The sequence below is a fragment of the Piliocolobus tephrosceles genome, chromosome 7 (genome assembly GCF_002776525.5).
Source record: "Piliocolobus tephrosceles isolate RC106 chromosome 7, ASM277652v3, whole genome shotgun sequence".
NCBI lineage: Eukaryota > Metazoa > Chordata > Mammalia > Primates > Cercopithecidae > Piliocolobus > Piliocolobus tephrosceles.
This window is the reverse complement of record NC_045440.1, coordinates 131,408,190-131,424,921: the sequence shown is the minus strand read 5'-3', so window position 1 is coordinate 131,424,921 and position 16,732 is coordinate 131,408,190. Positions and strand designations below refer to the sequence as shown.

General features: G+C 47.2%; 1 long non-coding RNA gene across 29 annotated transcripts in view; it reads right to left on the bottom strand.

Annotated features, from left to right (window-relative positions):
• LOC111550512 overlaps positions 1-16,732 on the bottom strand; it is a 310,717-nt gene that overhangs the window by 251,051 nt on the left and 42,934 nt on the right. The window contains exon 3 of one of the 29 annotated variants that reach the window (XR_003309477.2): positions 15,962-16,158. The exons of the other annotated variants lie outside the window; for them this stretch is intronic. This is a non-coding gene — a long non-coding RNA (uncharacterized LOC111550512). Of the gene's footprint in view, positions 1-15,961; positions 16,159-16,732 lie in introns of those variants that run through there. 29 annotated transcript variants of the gene reach the window in all.

Genomic DNA, 16,732 nt, shown 5'->3' with positions numbered 1-16,732 from the left:
CTGTGCACCCATGCATGTGCACGCAGGAGCGCACATACACATATGTATAGGCTGTGCACCCATGCATGTGCACGCAGGAGCGCACACACACATATGTATAGGCTGTGCACCCATGCATGTGCATGCAGGAGCGCACATACACATGCAGTGACAGGCTGTGCGCCCATGCATGTGCACGCAGGAGCACACATACACATACGTACAGGCTGTTCACCCACGCATATGAACGCAGAAGCACAAATACACATACATACAGGCTGTGCACCCATGCATATGCATGCAGGAGCACACATACACATATGTCCAGGCTGTGCACCCATGCACATGCACACAGGAGCACACACACATATGTACAGACTGTGCACACATGCACATGCACGCAGTCTTTCTCTTATTTTCAAGTGTCCCTGATTCTTATTCCACCTTCTTTTACCTTGATGGCATAACCAGGAGTGTGATGATAGCTACCACTTCATAGGAACGGCAAGGCCCTAGAAGTTTTTCATAGGACCCTACCTTTATCTGATTGAAAACCAGTCTTTCCACCTCCTCAGAACACCTTGTTTTGAAAGCTGGGCCAAGCTGCAAGTTCTACCTAATCCTCAATAAGTGCAAGCCTAGGAGGATCCCCAGAGCTGTTTTTCACCCGTGGTTTACTTCCACTTTGTCACCAAACTACTCTGACCCTGTCTTAGAGGCACTGAAAAGGTAAAGGTCTCCCAAAACCTAAGGAAAAGAATAGAAACCAGCCTGGCTGCAGCCTCGGCCAGAGTCTGCCGGCCTAAAACCTCCAGGCTCCCCAGGCCGGCATCATCTGCCACCTACTCTCTAACCCCCTTCCCTTGTCTTTGGCAAACTCACTAAATGAACACACGCTCTTCCTACTGAGCCAGGGCACTGTAAGACTCTCAGCAGCCACCCAACCAATCAGAGTTGGCACAGGGAAAGAGACTGTGCTCCTGTGTGCGTATGCATGGGTGCACAGCCTGTACATATGTGTATGTGTGCTCCTGCTTGCATCCCCTTCCCAGCAAGTCAACATCACACAGGAGAGCCCCTGGGATCTGACTCCCAGCTGTGTCTCCAACCCACCTCCCTTCACCGTGGTCCACACCATGCCCTGGGGAGGGCTTCAGTCCTCTCTAGGCCTGGACCTCCTCCCCTATGTTGCTCCCCTAAGGCCCAGCAACATCCCAGAGGGCCTTTCCACACTGTGCAGGCATCATGTCCTCTGCCAGGCTGTACCAGTACCACCCTGAGCACAGCTGTTCCCACAGCCCTTTATTGGAGCACTAGGGGTGGTGGTCACCAGCTTTTCCAGTTTTGAGAGGTATTGGTCAAATTTGTTTTTGGTTGTTTGTTTTCTGAGACAGAGTTTCGCTCTTGTTGCCCAGGCTGGAGTGCAATGGCGTGATCTCGGCTCGCCGTAACCTCTGCCTCCCGGGTTCAAGTAATTCTCCTGCCTCAGCCTCCCAAGTAGCTGGGATTACAGGTATGCGCCACCACGCCCGGCTAATTTTGTATTTTTAGTAGGGATGGGGTTTCTCCATGTTGGTCAGGCTGGTCTTGAACTCCCGACCTCAGGTGATCCGCCTGCCTCAGCCTCCCAAAGTGATGGGATTACAGGCATGAGTCACCGCACCCAGCCAATTTTGTGGTTTTTGAGAGAGATGAGGTCTTGCTATGTTATGTTGCCCAACCTGGCCTCGAACTCCTGGGCTCAAGTAATCCCCCTGCCTCAGCCTCCCCAGCAGCTGGGACTACAGACACATGCCACCACACCTGGCTTCGGTCTTCGGTCGGGTGTATTATAGGGATATGCAACTGGGATTTATATCAGTCGTGTGGATAGAACATAACCTTCACATGTGATAAGAATTGATGTTTTACCTTGGGGTCTCCCTCCCAAAAACGCATAACCCCAGTCAAATCGTGACAAGGTTATAAATTTTTTTAATTAAATGTACGATGGATAATATACTCAATGTTTGAGCTGCTCCCGATTTTGTTCAATATATTCATGCTTCAAAATTCAATTGATACCCAAAGATACACAATCAAAAGTCTCCTTCATAGTCTGAGGTTGCAGTGAGCTATGATCACACCACTGCATGCCAGCCTGGGCCACAGAGCGAGACCCTGTCTCTGAAAAGAAAAAAAAAAAAATCTTCACGCATCTTCCTTCCTAACCCAGTTTCCCCTCCCCGCATCTCCCTCCTCCTACCACACACAGGCTACGACCACTTGTGTTGGTTTCTTGTGTATCCTAACAGAGTTTGTGCAAAGACACATTTTTACATCCCCTCTACACCCATGCTTTTTTTTTACAGAAAAGATGGCATGCCATACTCCCCACTCCACACTGTGCTTTTTGTGTCAACAATACATCCTGAGATCTGCCCATGTTTGCGCATACAGCACGTCCTCATTCTTTTCCGCATCTTGCCGAGTACAATGTGTCATCATTCACCGAACCAGTCTTCAATTCACAGATGTTTGAGTTACTCCCAGTCTTTTGCTATTATAAAAATGCTCCGGCCGGGCACGGCGGCTCATGCCTGTAATCCCAGCATTTAGGAGGCCGAGGCGGGTGGGTCACCTGAGGTCGGGAGTTCAAGACCAGCCTGAGCAACATGGAGAAACCCCGTCTCTACTAAAAACACAAAAATTAGCCAGACATGGTGGTGCATGCCTGTAATCCCAGCTACTCGAGAGGCTAAGGCAGGAGAATCGCTTGAACCCGGGAGGCGGAGGTTGAGGTGAGCTGAGATGGCACCACTGCACTCCAGCCTGGGCAAAAAGAGTGAAACTCCATCTCCCAAAAAAAAAAAAAAAAAAAAAAAAAATGCTCCATGAATAACCTCAGGCACTGTTCTTTTCCTACAAATATCTGTAGGTTATCTCTGTAGGGGAAACATCCCAGTGTTCCAACATGAAATGGCCAGGTCAAAGGGTACATGTCTTTGTAGTTTGGATAGAGAATGCCAAAAGGCCATAATTCCTCCCAAAGGGCCACACCAACTTACATTCCATCCAGCAATACAGCTTTTGTCATGAACAGAACACATCACCAACATGTGTATTATACAACCTTGGTATTTTTTATCTGTATTTCTTTTTTTATTATTGGGTACAGCAACTTATCAAAGTGCCATTTGGGGCCAGGTGTGGTGGCCAAGAGTTCGACCATCCTGGCCAACATGGTGAAACCCTATCTCTACTAAAAACACAAAAATTAGCCGGGTGTGGTGGTGGGCATCTATAATCCTAGCCACTCCAGAGGCTGAGGCAGGAGAATTGCTTGAACCTGGGAGGTGGAGGTTGCAGTGAGCTGAGATCTCACCACCGCACTCCAGCCTGGGAGACAGAGCAACACTCCATCTCAAGAAGGAAAAAAAAAAGCCCGTGTGCAATGGCTCACGCTTGTAATCCCAGCACTTTGGGAGGCCAAGGTAGGCGGATCACCTGAGGATAGGAGTTCAAGACCAGCCTGGCCCACATGGCAAAACCCCGTCTCTACTAAAAATACAAAAAAAAAAAAAAAAAAAATGTGCTGGGTGTGGTGGCAGGCACCTGTAATCCCAGCTACTTGGGAGGCTGAGGCAGGAGAATCACTTGAATCCGAAAGGCAGAGGTTACAGTGAGCAGAGATTGCACCACTGCACTCCAGCCTGGGCAACATCTCAAAAAGAAGAGTACCATTTGGGACCCCTTTCCTGTGAGCTGTCTTTATATTGTGCAGACCCATTTCCCACACAGCTATCAGCTACACCAGCTGCCACTTGGCCATGAGCTAGACTTCATGGGTGGTGGGTGCAACTTGGAAACACACAGCACAGGCTCCAGTCATGAGGGAGTTGATCCAGGAGAATGCTCACATGTAAAAGAAGGCTGCAGCCTGAGGGAACATGCAGTAGGAATGCATGGTAAGAGCAAGGATCATTCTAGAAAGGAAAAGCTCACTTAGGAAGTAGGATTAACCACAGCCTCCAAGTACTACCTGCTCCTTGGAGAGATAGGAGAACAGGAAAGGCGCCCCACAGAGGTAATCTTGTTTAGTAGGAAGATAAGGCCAAAGACACCATGGACACCCACCAGGGCCTCGACACAAGCCAAGAAACTGGGTCTTACCGTGCAAAAATGGAGAACTCTCTCACCTGTCCTTTCTTTCCATTCTACTGACATTTCCAGACTGGTTACTTTGTTCATTTCTATGATCACTTAGTAGCTCTTAAAGCTCAAATCACCTGAAGAGAGCCCTTACAAAGCACATGTGCAGCCCTGGAGGGGTCCAGGATGTGTGCTTGGGAAAGGCTCCAGGGTGAGTGATGCTCGCGGGCATCTCTGATAAAGGACTACCACCCAGCTCAGGGCTGACGGGGCCAGCACAGCCTCCCTGGGACCCTGCTAAGAACAGGCCTTTCGAAGTGTGGGTGGGATGTGACAGAGAAGCCAAGACAAACAGGAGTGACCTTTCTGCCGAGTTTTGTTCAAGTGAGAGAGAAAATCGCCAGTGCCAGAAAGATGTCCACCTTGGAAATCTCTTTTGAACACAAAATCCTCGCCAGGCCTGGAGGCTGTGGATGGGAAAACAGAACACTCCGTTCTGCAATTATCTCAGGTCTACTAAGAATTCTCCCCAAGACCAGAGACACCCTGGGCTCTGCATATCTAATGTATTATTTATGCCCCTGCCAGCTTCCAGAATGCTCTGGGTCATATCACTTGCATAACCCCATCCGGTAGGTGGAAGATGATAATGTTGAATCTGCTATATAAGTATGCTTGGGGTCAAGGACTAGCGATCTTAAGTTCCTAGACTCACACAGTATTTCTGGCCAGCCATTCCTCTCCGTTTCAGCATACAACGGGTCTAGGCTTTCAAACGCTTCAAATGCTGTTAAACCTCCTCCTCCTCCTCCCCACTTTCACCCTCTCCCTTCTGTCCCAGCCAGTCCACCAAAGAGCCACTCCTGTATCTTGGGCATGACTCCTCGAAAGCCATGAGGGTCTCCCTTTTCTATAAAGACTCAAGACAACACTCTCCATTTAGGCCATTCATGCAACAATAATCTAGATCCAAGCTCAGTCCCCAGCTCCTCAATCTGACCATTAGCTCCAAGGAAACGAGCCACCTCAGCCCCCACAATGAAGCCAGTGCTTTAGGCCCCCAGTGCTATCCCCCGTCACCACACACACCTTATTTCTCAGTTTTTATATCATTGCAAGGGGCTAAATTCTAAACACATCTCCTTTAAGAAACCTTTCCCCACCACTACAACCAACACCCTACACACATAGAACATCTGCTAGGTTCCACGCACTGTCCCAGGCAGTGAGATGCATGTAAAACACACCTCCATTCCTACCCAAGAAGTTCAGTCAAGTGGATGCAAGTGGATGCATTCTGATGCAAGAGGATGAAAAGGGCTCTGTTCACAGTTAACACAGGGATCTCTGGCAGCCTTTACTAAAGCCTGGAAGTCAGGGAGAACTTCCTGGGGGAGGTGGCATGAGTTGCATCTTTAGGAAGCAAAGAAGATTGAAAGGTTACAAGAGGTTGTGTTAGTTGTAGAGGAATGGGTGGAGACGAGCTGAGTTTCTAAGGTCTCATGGGCAAGGGACAGAAGGACAACAAACTGTGTGTGCAACATGCCCACCCAAGAGCACAGATGCACAAATAAAGGTGGTCTTGGCTCTGCCCACTGCTTCACATTTGTCATTTCAGACCCATTATGAGGCTGCAATCAGGACCGGGCAGCTTTTCCCATTCACGAGAGGGCACCACATTCTGCTAACTCATGCAAATAGATCCTTTTAATAATGCAGACATGCATCCATAATTCAGAGGCTAGGAGGCTCCCTAAAGAAACCATGAAGAATATCAACAATCCCCTGCCACAGGACTTAGCAGCTTTGGAAGGCAAGGCACAGTCCAAGCAGCCACTCTGGAAAGAAAGGCGCTTCTCTCAAGCAATCTGTACAAAGCTCCCTGTGAACATATCACATCTAGTCTGCCCGGGAAGCCCAGGGATGCCCACCTCCTGTTAAAAAACAGCCAAACAGGCATCTCTCAAGAGCTGTTTGATTTACAAATGCCTGGCAATGATAAACCTCTTCCAGCCATATTACCTGTTTTGTTGTTTTGTTTTGTTTTGTTGTTTGTTTGTTTGTTGAGACAGAGTCTCACTCTGTTGCCTAAGTTGGAATGCAGTGGCATGACCCCAACTCACCGTAACCTCCACCTCCCGAGTTCAAGCCATTCCCCTGCCTCAGCCTCCTGAGTAGCTGGGATTATAGGCATGCGCCATCACACTCGGCTCATTTTTGTATTTTTGGTAGAGACGGATTTTCGCCATGTTGGCCAGGCTGGTCTCAAACTACTGACCTCCAGTGATCCACCCACCTCGGCCTCCCAAAGTCCTGGGATTACAGGCGTGAGCCACCGTGCCCAGCCCATATCACCTATTTTTATCCTCACAACCTGTGTGGTAGGTAGGGTCCTACCTGTCACTTCTGCAGACCAGGAAACTGGGACTCTTGCCTGTTGGTCATACATTCAGAAGACTCCAGAGCAGGTATTCTGACCTGGCCTTCTAGCCCTATGCTACTTGCTCTCTACTATATGAACTCTAGGAAGTTGAGCACTAGGCAATCCCTTAAGGCCACCTCATTCAACTCCATTTGAGACCCCGCCCAGGAGCTGGGGGCATCTGTGACTTGTTGGTGACCCATCTCACTCAGATGCTATCTCCTGAAATTGATTAATTGGCTCAGGGATGAAAAGGTCTCTTCTGAAGCAAGAGGGAGGGCTGGTGCACACTGATCCCTTCATTATTGGCCCTGTCCCACCCTCTTTGGAGGAGGGGACAGATGACTCTCCAAGAGGGCGGGGTCTTGGAGAGACTCAGCCTCTCTGTGAAGTCCAGAGTTGCTACTTGGGAATGTGGAGACAAAAAATTCAACACAGGCCATGCACAGTGGCTCACACCTTTAATCCCAGCTCGCTGGGAGGCTGAGGTGGTAGGATTGCTTCAAGCCAGGAGTTCAAGACCAGCCTGAGCAACAAAGAGTGACCTTATCTCTACAAAAAAAAAACTTAAATAAAAAAATATATATATCCTAGCACGGTAGCTCACACTTGTATCCCCGGCTATTCAGGAAACTGAAGCAGAAGGATCACTGGAGCAAAGGAATTGAAAGCTACAGTGAGATATGATTGTACTCCTGCACTCCAGCCTGGGCGATGGAGCAAAATTCTCTCTTAAAAAAACGAATTCAGAGCAATTCCATAAAAGAGCAAAGTCGCTTTCCAGTTTTTGTCTTAAAAACTCCAAATTGATTAAAAAAAAAAATTTGATGAAGAAAGCATAAAATTCCAGGGATTTAAAAAACCACTTCCACAAAAGTTTAAACGGGCCATACAACTTTTAAAAATAAAATAACAATATATATAAAAATAAAAAATATAATAACAAATATAAATAAATAATAATTTTAAAATAATAACTTTAGCCAGGAGCGGTGGCTCACGCCTGTAATCCCAGCACTTTGGGAGGCTGAGAAGGGTAGATCACAAGGTTAGGAGTTCGAGACCAGCCTGACCAATATGGTGAAACCCCGTCTCTACTAAAAATACAAAAATTAGCCAGGCATGGTAGCAGCTACTTGGGAGACTGAGGCAGGAGAATCACTTGAACCCAGGAGGCAGAGGTTGCAGTGAGTCAAGATGGCGCCACTGCACTCCAGCCTGGGCGACAGAGCAAGACTCCATCTCAATAAATAAATAAGCAACTTTAAAATGCATCCACATGCCTTTGCAAATAACACAGGTGTCGGCCGGGTTCTGTGGCTCAGGCCTATAATCCCCGAACTTTGAGAGACAGAGGCGGGCAGATCACTTGAGGCCAGGAGTTCAAGACCAGCCTGGCCAACATGGTGAAACCCCATCTCTACTAAAAAGACAAAAATTATCTGGGGGTAGTGGGGCACGCCTGTGGTCCCAGCTACTCAGGAGGCTGAGGCACGAGAATCGCTTGAACCTGGGAGGCAGAGGTTGTAGTGAGCCAAGATCATGCCACTGCACTCCAGCCTGGGTGACAGAGTGATACTGTCTCGGAAAGAAAAAAAAAAAAAGCAGGTGTGTAGCTCCTGGGTCAGATGATGAGGCATAAAATTGCATCTGTGATGAGAAGTACACCAAGTCTGGGGTCAAGACTTGGATGCTACCACAGTTCTTACCTCAGCCATGGCATTTAGCCTCTTGCTGTCTAATTTCACCTCCTATAAAATGGAGCTAATAAGCCACATGTGGTGGCACAGGCTTATAATCCCAGCACTTTGGGAGGCTGAGGTGGGCGGATCACTTGAGGTCAGGAATTCAAGACCAGACTGGCCAACATGGCAAAACCCCCTCTCCACCAAAAATACAAAAATTAGCCAAGCATGGTGGTGCATGCCTGTAATCCCAGCTACTTGGGAGGCTAAGGCAGGAAGATCACTTGAACGTGGGAGGTGAAGTTTGCAGTGAGCCAAGATGGCATTACTGCACTCCAGCCTGGGTGACAGAGCAAGACTCTGTCTCAAGAAAAAAGAATAAAATTTTTTAAAATGGGGCTAATAGCACCTACCTCTCTTTCCTTCAGGCCAAAAAGAGGTGGATGAAGATCTAACCCTGAGCTGAAAGGGAATCTGCTGAACAGGTACTACGTGCCAGGCACATGCCAAGCACTTCTCACCTTACTCTCAAATGCTCTCTGATGTATACTTTCCCCATTTCCCAAGACTGAGGACTCAAAGACAGCAAGCATTGTTCCCCAAACCACCCATTCCCAGAGCAAGCTTTGGGGCACACAAAGGTGAAAAAGAGGTTGCTGCCTGCAATCGGTTTCCAGATGACTTGGTGCCTTGGTCATGGCAGCAGAGCCTGACAGAAGTGGAAGCTGTCGAGCTGTCACCTCCTTCTTCACTTGCCATCCCACTCTAGTGTGTGCTCCCTCCCCTGGGCATCCTAAGAGAACCAGCTCATTAAAAAAGACTTGGCTGTAGTGTGGCCTGAGAAGATACTGGCAACTTTTCATTCCCTGGCCTGAACAGGACCAGCTTCCTGCATGGGCAGGGCCAGTTCGGTGCCACACTCTTAGGGGAACAAATCCAGACAAGAAAGCTTTTGTGTGTCCAGCTCTGCGGAAGCACAGCCAGGAGGGCGGCAGGGTCCCCAAGGCCAGGGGCTGGTCCCACCAAGGTGTGGCCAGGGCTGCCAGCACAGGTCTCCTCCCTTTTGGAGCCAGTCTCCCGGCATCCCACACTATTTTAAGGCCTTTGGAGATCCAAACAGGATTCAAGGCTTGCCCAGGACGGCCTGTAAAAGTTTTCCACTGGAACAAAGATTTAAATGCTGTAACTCAAAACATGACTTTACAATGGGCTCTGATTATCAAACGTTCCAGAATATCCTCTTTTGAGACACACTGCTCCTTTCTCTTTCCTGTCGTTTACAGGCTGGCTGGCATGAGGCACGTAGTCTGGACTGGTCAGACGTCGCCTCTGAAGACGTTGGAGGAAAGGGCCTTTTCCTCCTCAGCACTCATCCTGAGAAAGGGAGAGGAAGGGGTGACTATTCACACCTAGCATAGAGAAAGACCTTCTCCTGATGGCAGTGGCCGTGATGCACGCATCTGCTCAAACCCTCCACTGGCTTCCTGCTCCTTCCAAAGAAAGCCAAAGGCCGGGCCGGGCGCGGTGGCTCAAGCCTGTAATCCCAGCACTTTGGGAGGCCGAGACGGGCGGATCACGAGGTCAGGAGATCGAGACCATCCTGGCTAACACGGTGAAACCCCGTCTCTACTAAAAAACACAAAAAACTAGCCGGGTGTGGTGGTGGGCGCCTGTAGTCCCAGCTACTCGGGAGGCTGAGGCAGGAAAATGGCGTGAACCCGGGAGGCGGAGCTTGCAGTGAGCTGAGATCCGGCCACTGCACTCCAGCCTGGGCGATAGAGCGAGACTCCGTCTCAAAAAAAAGAAAAAAAAGAAAGCCAAAGGCCCCGTGCAGTGTGGACCCCTGGCCTCTCTGACCTCACCTTCTACTCCCTTTACCTGCTCACTCCTCTCCAGCCATCGGGACCCCTTCATTCCCCGGGATATTCTCTAGTTCCCTTCCCTCCCGACTCAATCCATTGTCTTCTCTGTGCCAAGAAGCAGATGCCTATGGGCTCCAACAACAGCTTCCCAGTGCTCTGGCCATCAGTTGTGTTCAGCCAATGGGAGGCACCACCAGGAGGTCAGAGGGCAGAAGAAGGGAGAGTTAACAGTAGGAATGACAGGTACCTTTCCACATGGCAGCGGCTGGGTCCCCCACACTGCAGCCAATCCTCCACAGCCCTGGCAACACTGTACCACCCCCATGATCCATGTTGGCTCTTTAATCTTCTCTGACACCTTCCCAACACGTCTGTCCACAGTCTCTTCCTTAAATCTCCCTTTCTCAGCTAAGCCATCAGACCCCGCCTGATGCACAGGCTCATGACCCATCTGGGTGTTTCCTGTGCCCTCTGCCTGCCTTATTATCTGGCTTCAAGTCCCAGCTCTGTCTTTTTTAATTATTTGTTTTATTTATTTTATTTTATTTTATTTTTTGAAATAGGGTCTCACTCTCTCACCCAGGCTGGAGTGCAGCAGCATGATCACGGCTCACTGCAGCCTTGACCTCCTGAGCTCAAGCCATCCTTCCACCTCAGCCTTCTGGGCAGCTGGGACCACAGGTCTATGCCACCATGCCTGGCTAATTTTTTATATTTTTAAATGGAGCTAATAAGCCACATTTTTAGAGGTGGGGTCTCCCTCTGTTGCCCCGGCTGGTCTCAAACTCCTCTCCCCAAGTGATCCTCTTCCCCTTGGCCTCCCAAAGTGTCAGAATTACAGGCATGAGCCACTACACCCAGCCCACCTTTTATTATATGGGTGACCTTGAGCCAAGTTAGTGAATTTCTTGCCATAGCTCCTTCATCTGTAAAATGGGGTGATGATAATAGGACAGTCACACATTGCTTAAGGGTAGGGATACATTCTGAAAAATGTGTCGTTAGGCAATTTCGTTGTGCAAACACTACAGGGTTAGCTTGCACAAAACTAGATGACAGCCTATTCACTACACATCTAGACTGTATGTTACAGCCTGTTGCTCCTAGGCTGCGGTCCTGAGCAGCATGTTACCGTACTGAATATCGGAGTCAACTGTAATACAATGGTGAGCATTTGTGTATCTAATCATATCTCAACATAGAAAAAGTACAGTAAAAATACTGTATTATACTCTCATGGGACCACCGTTGTATATACAGTCCATTGCTGATCCACACATTGTTATGTGGTACATGACTTAGAACACAGGGTTGTAAGAAAGATGAAATGAGCTAACTGATGAAAAGCACCTAGAACAGTGTCTGGCACATAGTAAACAATAAATAGAAGCTACCCTTATTATTTATTACTATCATCAGAGTCAGGCTCCCTCTGTTGACCAGGTTGGAGTCCAGTGGCACCATCCTCACTGAAACTTCCACCTCCTGAGTTCAAGAGATTCTCCCGCTTCAGCCTCCCGAGTAGCTGAGATTACAGGTGCCTGCCAGCACACCCAGCTAAGTTTTGTATTTCCAAAACTTAAGAGACGGGGTTTCATCATGTTGGCCAGGCTGGTCTTGAACAACTAACCTCAGGTAATCCACCCGCCTCAGCCTCCCAAAGCGCTGGAATGACAGGCATGAACCATCGTGCCTGGCTAGACCTTGTTTTTGACCCCATAGGGTTTAAGCTGAGTCACTTGCTATTCCTCCAAATGACAAACCTTTAAACTAGATTCTCAACAATTCTGAGCACCGGTTCCATTACCAGGATCTGTCCACAGTCTTGCAAGACAAGTACTTTAGGAAGGACCACCTCACTTTACAGCAAATTGCAATGTGATATGTAATCAGATATTATGAATACATATATATTTTTAAAATTCATAAATAAGGCCAAGTGCAGTGGCTCACACCTGTAATTCCAGCACTTTTGGAGGCCGAGGCGGGTGGATCACCTGAGGGTAGGAGTTCAAGACCAGCTGACCGACATGGAGAAACCCCATCTCTACTAAAAATACAAAATTAGCCGGGTGTGGTGGTACATGCCTGTAATCCCAGCTACTCAGGAGGCTGAGGCAGGAGAATCGCTTGAATGTGGGAGGCGGAGGTTGTGGTGAGCTGAGATTGCACCATTGCACTCCAATCTGGGCAACAAGAGTGAAACTCCGTCTCAAAAAAAAACAAATCATACGTAATCACACCTCTTTAGAGCTACAACTGATATTCTCTACCCCACAAAAATCTAAGTCAAGGAAGCAGTACATAGGCTGATCATCTCTGGCAACACAAAAGGTTATGAACACTGGGATAGAATTCCAGTCCTGGCCATGAGCTGGGGCAAGCTCCCCCCGCCGGCTCCGTTTCCTCATCTCTAAACAACACTAATCTTCTCTGCTCTACAGGGTCACTTTGTAACTAACAACTGAAAGGGATGACCATTTAGCCTGGCACACAGGAGGGCCTCAATCAATATTAGTTCCTTTTTCACTTTACTAAAACAAAGTAATTGACATAGAAAACTCAGGAAATTATATGGGAATAATATACTCTAATGTTACCTACAGCCTCCGAAAAACAATCAATCAAGGAAATTTTTCAAAAGTACATTTTCCAAGTGCAATGGTTCATGAAGCCATTATGAGGTTTCTAAACTTCCCCTTAATTTCCGGTATTCAAAAACAAAAAACAAACAAACAAAAAGCTTCAACAATACAATGTCAGTGGCAGCAGCTGAGGCCCACCCCCAGACTTTTTTCCTTTTAAAGGTTGAAAGGTGTTGCATGAAGCCTGCAGTCCTTGGCCAGAAAGACCTGGGCAGGATGGAAGGCAAGCTCATGGCCTCTTCTCTTACACATAGTGTTCCCAGCAGGAGACCCAAGCATCTATCTCCGCAGTCAGCCCACCCATAGCCCTTCTCTGGGGACTAGGTGATAATTACGGCTGAAGGGACATGGGGGTGTTTGTCAGTCATGAACAAGATTCTAAAGAGCGCTGGCATTTCCCAGACAAATAACAGACCCTCAGGGGGCCTGGCTTATGGTCCCATGGGCTAGAATCCATATCCTCAGGTGTGGGACAGGCCAGCGAAGGCCAGCTGTAACCAGAGCCACTCATTCCACTGCCCATCACCTAGAGGATTTCATCACACCTGGCATGGGTGTGAAATGGGGAGTTTGAAAACGGAGAGCAGGTGGAGGACTCCCTGCCCAGCAGCGCCTCTCAGCGCAGTGCAGACACCAAGTGTGTGGACTCTGAAGCCACATGCCCAGGTATGAATCTAGGTTTTCTTGCTTGCTGACTGTGGGCCAAATTTCTTATTGTAATACTCTGTGCCTCAGCCCTCTCCTCTGTAACACGGAGACAACTGTGGAAACTAAATGATGTAATGCACATAAAGCAGCACCTATAACACACTATAAGCACTCTTTTACGTTCTTATTTTATTATTAGCAGTCAGCGTTATTGCCATTACCCCTAGCCTCTGGATCTGCCCAGTTCTGGCCAGCTCCAACAAGGACGTTCCATTTTCTTCCACCATGGAGGGACTTCACTGCAGTCACTACGAAATTTAGACTACATGGTTCAGTCTTGACCTAACCCTCTGCAGCCTGCATACAAGCATTTGCTCACCTTTCATAGAAAAAATAGCTAATGCATGCTCGGCTTAATAACTAGGTGATGGGTTGATAGGTGCAGCAAACCACCATGGCTCGCCTTTACTTATGTAACAAATCTGCACATCCTGCACATGTACCTCGGAATGTAAAATTAAAATTAAAATTAATTTTAAAAAAAGAATATGTATGAACCACTCATTGAGTATCAGACAACACACAGTTTAAGGACAAAGTCACAGTTTCTTTTCTCTAGTGGAAGAGTCATGCCAAAAACAAAGAGCCAAATAATGTAATAAATTTTTTTTACAGACTATGGCTGGTACCACAGTAAATTCAACAGCATCCAGTGACGAGAAATAATGGAGGTTAGGGAATGAGTCTATTAGAAAGAGTGGTCTGAGGAGGTGATATTGAAGTTAGGATGAGAATCAGCTTTTCAACAGGCTGGGGAAAGAGCATTCTAGGATCTGGGACCAGCAAGTGCAAAGGTCCTGTGGTGCCCAGGAAAGGGTGTCAGGAAACTGATCAAAGACCAGGATGTGGGGCTACAGAGGAAGGGACCACTTGGTGAGGCTGGAAGACACTAGTGTTCACAAAATAACTCCATGAGTACTAAACAATCTTAGACCTGCATAGTCTATCTAATATGTGAATTATATTTACCTCATCCAGTTGTGTGGGATTCCAACCTCTTCTTGATAACCTCTAGTGGTGGAGAACTCGCTCACTGCAATTTCAGAGAATGCTCATTCACTCAATCAATAGAACAGGCTGCTCAGGATTTCAAAAAAGTAAGGAGATACAATCGGAAGCCTGGGGATACGGTTTTTGTGGAGGTTTTTTGTTTGTTTGTTTGTTTGTTCATACTTTAAGTTCTGGGATACATGTGCAGAATGTGCAGGTTTGTTACACAGATATGCATGTGCCATGGTGGTTTGCTGCACCCATCAACCCATCATCTAAGTTTTAAGCCCCGCATGCATTAGCTATTTCTCCTAATGCCATCCCTCCCCTTGCCTCCCATCCCCCAACAGGCCCAGTGTGTGATGCTCCCCTCCCTGTGTCCATATGTCCTCATTGTTCAACTTCCACTTATGAATGAGAACATGAGGTGTTTAGTTTTTTGTTCCTGTCTTAGTTTGCTGAGAATGATGGTTTCCAGCTTCATCCAAGTCCCTGCAAAGGACATGAATGCATTCTTTTTTATGGCTGCATAGTATTCCATGGCACATATGTGCCACATTTTCTTTATCCAGTCTATCACTGATGGGTGTTCAGGTCGATTCCAGGTCTTTGCTATTGTAAAAAGTGCTGCTATAAACATATATGTGCATGTGTCTGTATAGTAGAATGATTTATAATCCTTTGTGTGTATACCCAGTAATGAGATTGCTGGGTCAAATGGTATTTCTGGTTCTAGATCCTTGAGGAGTTGCCACACTGTCTTCCACAATGGTTGAACTAATGTATACTCCCACCAACAGTGTAAAAGCATTCCTGTTTCTCCACATCTTCTCCAGCATCTGCTGTTCTCTGACTTTTTAATGATCACCATTCTAACTGGCGTGAGATGGTATCTCATTGTGATTTTGATTGCATTTCTCTAACAACCAGTGATGATGAGTTGGTTTGTTTTTTGTTTTTTTCTCATTTGTTTGTTGGCCACATAAATGTCTTCTTTTGAGAAGTGTCTGTCCGCATCCTTTGCCCACTTTTTGATGGGGTTGTTTTTGTTTTTGTTTTCGTTTTTTTCCTGTAAATTTGTTTAAGTTCTTTGTGGATTCTGGATATTAGCCCTTTGTCAGATGAGTAGATTGCAAAAATTTTCTCCCATTCTGTAGCTTCCCTGTTGAGTGTGATGGTAGTTTCTTTTGCTGTGCAGAAGCTCTTTAGTTTAATTAGATCCCATTTGTCAATTTTGGCTTTTGTTGAAATTGCTTTTGGTGTTTTAGTCATGAAGTCCTTGCCCATGCCTACGTCTTGAATGGTTTTGCCTAGGTTTTCATCTAGGGTTTTTATGGTTTTAGGTCTTATGTTTAAGTCTTTAATCCATCTTGAGTTAATTTTTGTATAAGGTGTAAGGAAGGGGTCCAGTTTCAGTTTTCTGCATATGGCTAGCCAGTTTTCCCAGCACCATTATTAAATAGGGAATTCTTTCCTCATTGCTTGTTTCGGTCAGGTTTGTCAAAGATCAGATGGTTGTAGATGTGTGGTGTTATTTCTGAGGCCTCTGTTCTGTTCCATTGGTCTATATATCTGTTTTGGTACTAGTACCATGCTGTTTTGGTTACTGTAGCCTTGTGGTATAGTTTGAAGTTTAAGGTTTTAAGGCAACTCAGTGAACTCTGCTGGTTAATAAGTGTAGGTGAGGTTGTAAGCAGGCCACAGTGGAAGCAGAGGGCTCAAGTAGAAGATATTACCTATGGGCAGGGAAAAACGATGGTTGCTGTAGGAAGACTTTGCTCAAAGTGAGATACAAGATCCTCAACTTCAGTGTCACCTGTGAGCTTGTTAGATTCAATTCTCAGGCCTCATCCTAAGTCTCTAGGGAGCAGTCCAGCTCTTGGGGTTTCAATAAGCCCTGCTGGGGATTCTGACTACATTAAAATTTGAAAATCACCAGACTACAGGACTGATATTAACTAGAAAACAATGGTGTCCCCCAGGAATGGCTTCATATCCCTCTGGAGCCAGGCAGAGTCAATGCCCTGGGGCCAAGACATTAAGATCCATAAGGCAGGCTTATAATCCCAGCACTTTGGGAGGCTGAGGCAGGTGGATCACTTGAGTCCAGGAGTTCAAGAGCAGCCCAGGCAACATGGTGAAACCCTGTCTCTACTAAAGATACAAAAATTAGCTGGGCATCATAACGTGCACCTGTAGTCCCAGCTACTTGGGTGGCTGAGATGGGAGGATTGCTTGAGCCCAGGAAGCTGAGGTTGCAGCGAGACGAGATTGTGCCACTGCACTCCAGCCTGGGCGACAGAGCAAGAC